The sequence below is a fragment of the Arachis stenosperma genome, chromosome 2, assembly GCF_014773155.1.
Source record: "Arachis stenosperma cultivar V10309 chromosome 2, arast.V10309.gnm1.PFL2, whole genome shotgun sequence".
NCBI classification, from domain to species: domain Eukaryota; kingdom Viridiplantae; phylum Streptophyta; class Magnoliopsida; order Fabales; family Fabaceae; genus Arachis; species Arachis stenosperma.
Window position 1 is genome coordinate 30,787,413 of NC_080378.1, and position 8,978 is coordinate 30,796,390.

Genomic DNA, 8,978 nt, shown 5'->3' on the forward strand with positions numbered 1-8,978 from the left:
CACACCCTGCAAATTTTGCAAGTTGTGCTTATGCACAACATTGCGCATACACACAAGCTGGGAAAACTCTTCTGTACGTGCATATGCACAACCCTATGTGTACTCACACTGCCCTGTTTTGTAATGAAAACCTTGTTTTTAACCGTTTGACCTTTCCGGCAAGCTTGCAAATTTTTGTAGCACTTGTTTAAAACCTTTTTGCCAGTTTTAGGTTCTTGAATTAAGGGAGAAAATAATAAGGGGATAAAAGAGGTATTCTTAGTTATGACTTTAGAGCTGGTGACATACTTTTTGGAAGGTTTGTGTAATTTTCTAGCTTGAGTGATGAGTGTTGAGTTGTAAAGTATATGGTTGAAGAGATTTCGAAGAAGTTAAAAACCGGTGATGGTTATGATGAGTTGAGAACATGAAAAGGAATTATGAAATTATTGGATTATATGAGAGTGTGCGGGGCTTTTATCCCTCGCGTGGCAGATTTCTCTGCTGCATGAGTTTGCGGGGCCTATATTTCTGGCGTAGTATATTTTTCTGCTAGTTGAGTAGTAGTTGTTGTTTCCTTCTCTGCTGCATGAGTGTGCAAGGCACTATATCTCTGGCGTGGCAGATTCACTTCTGCAGGAGTGTGCTGTGTAAGACCCCAAAACCTTTGCAAGTTTTGACTTATTGAATTTGAGATGAGTTATGATTATTATCCAATTTTATAATTATTGGATTATTTTCTATATTTAAATTATAAAGTAGATAGTTATGAAATAATAAGGATTTTATATGCTTTGGATTAAATAATTAATATTTTAAATATTAATACTGCTATTTTGGAAAATAGAGAAATTAAGTATATTATTCTGATTTTTGGATTTGGACTTTTTATCGAAAATAATTTATGAAATTGATAAACAAATAGTATTTTCTATATATAATTAGTATTGGATTTTATTTGGGTTTCAATTACTATATTGCCCCTAACCCTAATTTTTGAAAAAAAAAACACACACACACACACCAAACACCCTCAGCAAACTCACCCAAACCTGAAACCCTAACCTCCCTCAACACCTTCAGCGCCGCAAACCCCCCTTACTGCTGCCACCTCACTCACAGTCAACACACAAACACAGGGACGGGGAAGAAGGGAAAGATAGCGCCGCTGTCGTCGCGCTTGGCTGCAGCCGTCGCCGTCCTTGCTCCGAACTCGCCGACGAGTGGTCACCACTGTGGTGCGCCGAGAGGAGAGAAGTCGTGCCTGGAAGTCGTCTTGTTCTGCCGCCAAGGGTTCCATCTCAGTCAACCTGTCGCGGTTGGTACTGCGGCCGTCCCTGATGGAGTGCACCGTGGAGAAGAGAACGACGCAATGCAGAAGAGGACGCGCTGCCGCTGCCGCCGTGAATCACGACCAGAGGAAGAAGCGGGTCATGCAAGAGGAGCAGAGGGTGGTGCTTATGCCATTACGCCCCTTGCCGTCGCTGTTGAGGTCACCACGCAGTCCACCTTGCCAGCTTCCGAAAGAGAATCATGGTGGAGCTCCATTTCTGCTTCTAGGTGGAGGAAAACCAATGAAGGGAGAGAACGCCATTGAGTGGAGGAAAACGCCGCTGTCGTGTTTCTCGGTCACTGGTGGTGGAGCTCGCATCGCTGGGTGAGCCGCCGTTCTTACCATTGCTCTGCTTGGGTTCTGTGTTGAGCACGCCGCCGTTGCCTTTGGAAGCCGCTACTGAGGCCAGGATGCTATGGTGGTTGCTAATGGAGCCGCCGTTGATGAATGTGATGCGGCTATGCTGATTCTGAGTTGATGTGTCACGGCAGAAGTAAGAAACACACTGGAATGGCAGCATCGGAGCTGCTATTCAGTTGATGCCGCTGCCTGGGTCATTGTGGTACAAGCCGCCGTTGATAGAGCTGCTTTGTTTAGTGATTTCTGTGAGTTTCGACCTTTCGGTAAGGGTTTTAAATTTGTGGTTTCGGTCATTTAGAATTTCGAAAAGGTTTTAATGCTGCGCGGTTTTTATAGATGACCCACCAGAGCTTCTGGCCACCGCCGGAGCTGTTGCCGAGCCGGTTCGAAATCCCAGCTATTCCGTTTTGTTAATTCGGTGAGTATATCTATTTTCAAAAGCTCTGCGTTAGTGTTCTGTTCTGTACGATAAAGTATTTGTGATGTTAATGGTTTTAGGAGTTAGAATCCAGTTCGTTTATGCCACTTATAGCTGTTTCTGATTTCGAGAGAGCAAGTAGAGCCGAGGTTCTGATTGCCGGTGATTTTGGGCTGAGCAAAAAGGAATCAGTTAACGAGTTTGGGCTATGGAATTGCATTTTGAGGTAGGGGCGCTTTCCAAAAACTATGTTTTATGTATTTGAATTATTACATATGGATACTGATGTGAGATATTGTGTATTTGGTGATTGTATCTGCATTATGTATTATTTGATTGACTCGAATGATTATGGATGTTGGTTTGGCTAAATTGTTGTGCGGCTTTGTGAATTGTAATGTTTGAAGTTGATTCTTTAAAGATTTGAAATCTAAGTTTAATCCGTTGAGGAATGATTTAATTTGAGTTAATTATTTAGATGATTTGAGAAGTCGAATGCACTTTTGAATTCAGCCTAGTTTACTTTAATTGACTTGGTTTTGGACAAATGATTTATTTCTGAACCGATTCTTTTAAGCTTTGGAAATGAGTTAAATCAGTTGATATTGAGTTGATTTTGAAATGGTTTCCTTGAGATATGCCACTGAGGCGACTGTTGGATTTAGCTTGCTTTTGAATTGATTTCTGGTTTTGAGCTGTTGAAAAGGAATGAGAAATGGTTTAGTTGGGACCCGAACCGGGTGGCTGATGAGCGGATAATTTGTACGCTTTTTGGCATTGTTTTTAGTATGTTTTTAGTAGTTTGAGTTGAGTTTTTAGTATATTTTTATTAGTTTTTAGTTAAAATTCACTTTTCTGGACTTTACTATGAGTTTGAGTGTTTTTCTGTGATTTCAGGTATTTTCTGGCTGAAATTGAGGGACCTGAGCAAAAATCTGATCCAGAGACTGAAAAGGACTGCAGATGCTGTTGGATTCTGACCTCCCTGCACTCGAAGTGGATTTTCTGGAGCTACAGAAGCCCAATTTGCGCGCTCTCAACGGCGTTGGAAAGTAGACATCCTGGGCTTTCCAGCAATATATGATAGTCCATACTTTGCCCAAGATTTGATGGCCCAAACCGGCATTCAAAATCACCTTCAGATTTCCCAGCGTTAAACGCCGGAACTGGCACCTAAATGGGAGTTAAACGCCCAAACTGGCATAAAAGCTGGCGTTTAACTCCAAGAAGAGTCTCTACACGAAAATGCTTCATTGCTCAGCCCAAGCACACACCAAGTGGGCCCGGAAGTGGATTTTTATGTCTTTTGCTCATCTTTGTAATTCTTAAGTTACAAGTTTCCTATAAATAGGACCTTTTACTATTGTATTTTCATCTTTTGATCACTTTAGATCTCTAGATCATCTTTGGACATCTAGTTCTTAGATCATTTGGGGGCTGGCCTCACGGCCATGCCTAGACCTTGTTCTTATGTATTTTCAACGGTGGAGTTTCTACACACCATAGATTAAGGTGTGGAGCTCTGCTGTACCTCGAGTATTAATGCAATTACTATTGTTCTTCTATTCAATTCCGCTTGTTCTTTGTCCAAGATATCACTTGTTCTTCAACTTGATGAATGTGATGATCCGTGACACTCATCATCATTCTCACCTATGAACGTGTGACTGACAACCACCTCCGTTCTACTTTAGATTGGGTGTTTATCTCTTGGATTCCTGATACACGATGCATGGTTGATCGCTTGACAACCGAGCGCTCGCCTGACAAACGAGCCAGCCATTCCGTGAGATCAGAGTCTTCGTGGTATAGGCAAGAACTGATGGCGGCATTCAAGAGAATCCGGAAGGTCTAACCTTGTCTGTGGTATTCTGAGTAGGATTCAATGATTGAATGACTGTGACGTGCTTCAAACTCCTAGCAGGTGGGGCGTTAGTGACAGACGCAAAAGAATCACTGGATTCTATTCCGGCCTGACCGAGAACCGACAGATGGATAGCCGTGCCCTGACAGGGTGCGTTGAACATTTCCACTGAGAGGATGGGAGGTAGCCACTGACAACGGTGAAACCCTTGCATAAGCTTGCCATGGAAAGGAGTAAGAAGGATTGGATGAAGACAGTAGAAAAGCAGAGAGACGGAAGGGACAGCACCTTCATACGCTTATCTGAAGCTCTTACCAATGATATACATAAGTATCTCTATCTTTATCTTTATGTCTTATTCATATATCATCTATACCCATTTGAGTCTGCCTGACTAAGATTTACAAGGTGACTATAGCTTGCTTCATACCAACAATCTCCGTGGGATCGACCCTTACTCGCGTAAGGTTTATTACTTGGACGACCCAGTGCACTTGCTGGTTAGTTGTGCGAAGTTGTAGTGATCACGATTTCGCGCACCAAGTTTTTGGCGCCGTTGCCGGGGATTGTTTCGTGTATGGACAACTGACGGTTCATCTTGTTGCTTAGATTAGGTATTTTTCTTCAGAGTTCTTAAGAATGAATTCTAGTGTTTCATGATGATCTGTTGAAATCTGGCTGGCTGAGAAGCCATGTCTAATCTTATTGGACCGAGGTTTCAATTGATCATCACAAGAGCTTGTTGATCTCTATCAATCTTGCTATTGGAGCAATGATCTGCTAAGGCTTGGCTGGCCATTGGCCATGTCTAGTGTTTTGGACCGAAGCTTTCTTTGAAAGCTTGGCTGGCTGTGAAGCCATGTCTAATTCCTGGACCGGAGTCTTAGACTAGCATTGCAATGATTCCTGGAATCCAAACTGAGAATTCTGAAACCTTTATTTTCTATTTTCATATAATTTTCGAAAAAGCACAAAAAAAATTACAAAACCATAAAAACAAAAAATATTTTATGTTTCTTGTTTGAGTCTAGTGTCTAATTTTAAGTTTGGTGTCGTGCATGCATTGTTTATTTGATCTTAGTTCTATTTTCAAGTCAATAGTACAGGGAACTGAAGATTCAGAACATGCAGCAGAGGAATTACACAGAAAAAAGCTGGGCGTTCAAAACGCCCAGTGAAGAAGGACAGACTGGCGTTTAAACGCCAGCCAGGGTACCTGGTTGGGCGTTTAACGCCCAAAAAGGTAGTGCATTGGGCGTTAAACGCCAGAATGTGCACCATTCTGGGCGTTTAACGCCAGGATGGCACAAGGGGGAGGATTTTGTTTTCAAATCAATTTTTTTTCAAGTTTTCAAAGTTTTTCAAAATCAAATCTTTTTCAAATCATATCTTTTCAATCAAATGTTTTCAAAATCAATTTCTTTCCTTTTTCAAAGATACTTGCTATCAATTAATGATTTGATTCAACATTTCAAATATGTTGCCTTTTCTGTTGAGAAAGGTTTAATGTTTGAATCATATTTTTCTTGTTAGGCAAGTCATTAATTTTTAAAATCAAATCTTTTTAAAATGTTTTTCAAATTATATCTTCTCAATCACATCTTTTTAAAAGCATAACTTTTCAATCATATCTTTTTAATCACATCTTTTTCAAAATAGTTTTCAATCATATCTTTTTGATTTCTAATTTCAAAATCTTTTTCAAAAATTACTTGATTTCTTTTCCACTCTTGATTTTCGAAAATCAATTAAAGTTTTTCAAAATGATTTTAAAATCTTTTTAATTTAGTTTTCGAAATTTCTTCCCCTCTTCTCATATCCTTCTATTTATGGAGTACCACTCCTCCTCAATGCACAATTCGAACTCTATCTGATTAAGTTCGAATTCTTCTACCTCTTCCTTCTAATTTTCTTCTTCTCTGACACCTCAAGGAATCTCTATACTGTGACATAGAGGATTCCACATTTTCTTATTCTCTTCTCTTTCATATGAGCAGGAACAAAGACAAAAGCATTCTTGTTGAAGCTGACCCTGAACCTGAAAGGACCTTGAAGCGAAAGCTAAGAGAAGCTAAGGCACAACTCTCTATAGAGGACCTAACAGAAATCTTCAAAGAAGAAGAACCCATGGCAGCCGAAAACAACAACAATGCAAGGAAGGTGCTGGGTGACTTTACTGCACCTACTCCCGACTTCTATGGGAGAAGCATCTCTATCCCTGCCATTGGAGCAAACAACTTTGAGCTTAAGCCTCAATTAGTTTCTCTAATGCAACAGAATTGCAAGTTCCATGGACTTCCATTGGAAGATCCTCATCAGTTCTTAGCTGAATTCTTGCAAATCTGTGACACTGTCAAGACTAATGGGGTTGACCCTGAAGTCTACAGACTTATGCTATTTCCTTTTGCTGTAAGAGACAGAGCTAGGATATGGTTGGACTCACAACCTAAAGAAAGCCTGGACTCATGGGAAAAGCTAGTCAATGCCTTCTTGGCAAAGTTCTTTCCACCTCAAAAATTGAGTAAGCTTAGAGTGGAAGTCCAAACCTTCAGACAGAAGGATGGAGAATCCCTCTATGAAGCTTGGGAAAGATACAAACAATTGATCAGAAAATGTCCCTCTGACATTCTTTCTGAATGGAGCATCATAGGTATTTTCTATGATGGTCTGTCTGAACTATCCAAGATGTCTTTGGATAGCTCTGCTGGAGGATCTCTTCATCTGAAGAAGACGCCTACAGAAGCTCAAGAGCTAATTGAAATGGTTGCAAATAACCAATTCATGTACACTTCTGAAAGGAATCCTGTGAACAATGGGACAAGTCAGAAGAAAGGAGTTCTTGAGATTGATACTCTGAATGCCATTCTGGCTCAGAACAAGATATTGACTCAACAAGTCAATCTGATTTCTCAAAGTCTGTCTGGAATGCAAAATGCACCTGGCAGTACTAAGGATGCTTTATCTGAGGAAGAAGCTTATGATCCTGAGAACCCTTCAATGGAAGAGGTGAATTACCTAGGAGAACCCTATGGAAACACCTATAATTCTTCATGGAGAAATCACCCAAATTTCTCATGGAAGAATCAAGAGAGACCTCAACAAGGTTTCAACAACAATAATGGTGGAAGAAACAGGTTTAGCAATGGCAAGCCTTTTCCATCATCTTCTCAGCAACAGACAGAGAATTCTAAGCAGAACCCCTCTGACTTAGCAACCATGGTCTCTGATCTAAGCAAAACTACTCAAAGTTTCATGACTGAAACAAGATCCTCCATTAGGAATTTGGAGGCACAAGTGGGACAGCTGAGCAAGAAAGTTACTGAACTCCCTCCTAGTACTCTCCCAAGCAACACAGAAGAAAATCCAAAAGGAGAGTGCAAGGCCATCAACATGCCGAATTTGGAGAGGAAGGAGAGGAAGTGAACGCCACTGAGGAAGACCTCAATGGGCGTGCACTGACCTCCACTGAGTTCCCAAATGAGGAACCATGGGAATCTGATGCTCAAAATGAGACCATAGAGATTCTATTGGACTTACTTCTGCCTTTCATGAGCTCTGATGAGTACTCTTCCTCTGAAGAGGATGAGTATGTCACTGAAGAGCAAGTTGCTAAATACCTTGGAGCAATCATGAAGCTAAATGGCAAGTTATTTGGAAATGAGACTTGGGAGCATGAACCTCCTTTGCTCACCAAAGAACTGGATGACTTGTCTAGGCAGAAATTACCTCAAAAGAGACAAGACCCTAGGAAGTTTTCACTACCTTGTACCATAGGCACCATGACCTTCAAGAAGGCTCTGTGTGACTTAGGGTCAAGTGTAAACCTCATGCCTCTCTCTGTAATGGAGAAGCTAGGGATCTTTGAGGTGCAAGCTGCAAGAATCTCATTAGAGATGGCAGACAACTCAAGAAAACAAGCTTATGGACTTGTAGAGGATGTTTTGGTAAAGATTGAAGACCATTACATCCCTGCTGATTTCATAGTCCTAGAGACTGGGAAGTGCATGGATGAATCCATCATCCTTGGCAGACCCTTCCTAGCCACAGCAAAGGCTGTGATTGATGTTGATGGAGGTGAACTGATCATTCAAGTGAATGAAGAATCCTTTGTGTTTAAGGCTCAAGGATATCCCTCTGTCACCATGGAGAGGAAGCATGAAGAGCTTCTCTCAAATCAGAGTCAAACAGAGCCCCCACAGTCAAATTCTAAGTTTAGTGTTGGGAGGCCACAACCAAACTCTAAGTTTGGTGTTGAACCCCCACATTCAAACTCTAAGTTTGGTGTTGGGAGGTTCCAACATTGCTCTGAGTATCTGTGAGGCTCCATGAGAGCCCTCTGTCAAGCTACTGACATTAAAGAAGCGCTTGTTGGGAGGCAACCCAATGTTATATTTTATCTATTTTCTTTTGTTATGTTTTTTTTGTAGGTTGATGATCATAAGAAGTCACAAAATCAATTGAAAAAGCAAAAACAGAATGAAAAACAGGAAAAAAAACAGCACACCCTGGAGGAAGAACTCACTGGCGTTTAAACGCCAGTGAGGCTAGCAGATGGGCGTTTAACGCCAGAAAGGGGCACCAGACTGGCGTTAAACGCCAGGAAAGGGCAAGAACCTGGCGTTAAACGCCAGAAATGGGCACCAGCCCGGTGTTTAACGCCAGAATTGGCACAAAGTGCATTTTCGCACGCCACTTGGTGCAGGGATGACTTTTCCTTGACACCTCAGGATATGTGGACCCCACAGGATCCACACCTATCCCACCACCCCCTCTCTTCTTCACCCATTCACCAATCACCTCAACACCTCTTTCCCAAAACCCACCACCTATCAAATCCCACTATCATCTTCACTCCTTCATTTTCACACACCCTAAACACTACTTCTTCCCCTTTTGGCCGAACCACAAAGCCATCTCCCTCTCCTCCATTTCTTCTTCTTCTACTCTCTTCTTTCTTCTTTTGCTCGAGGACGAGCAAACCTTTTAAGTTTGGTGTGGTAAAAGCATTGCTTTTTTGTTTTTCC

At 41.5% G+C, this 8,978-nt stretch overlaps 1 non-coding gene across 1 annotated transcript; it reads right to left on the minus strand.

The window, feature by feature from the left end:
• Positions 1–6,477: 6,477 nt before the first annotated feature.
• Positions 6,478–6,581, minus strand: LOC130964129 (small nucleolar RNA R71). The gene has a single exon (XR_009080237.1). It is a non-coding gene; the product is annotated as a small nucleolar RNA R71 (small nucleolar RNA).
• Positions 6,582–8,978: the final 2,397 nt, after the last annotated feature.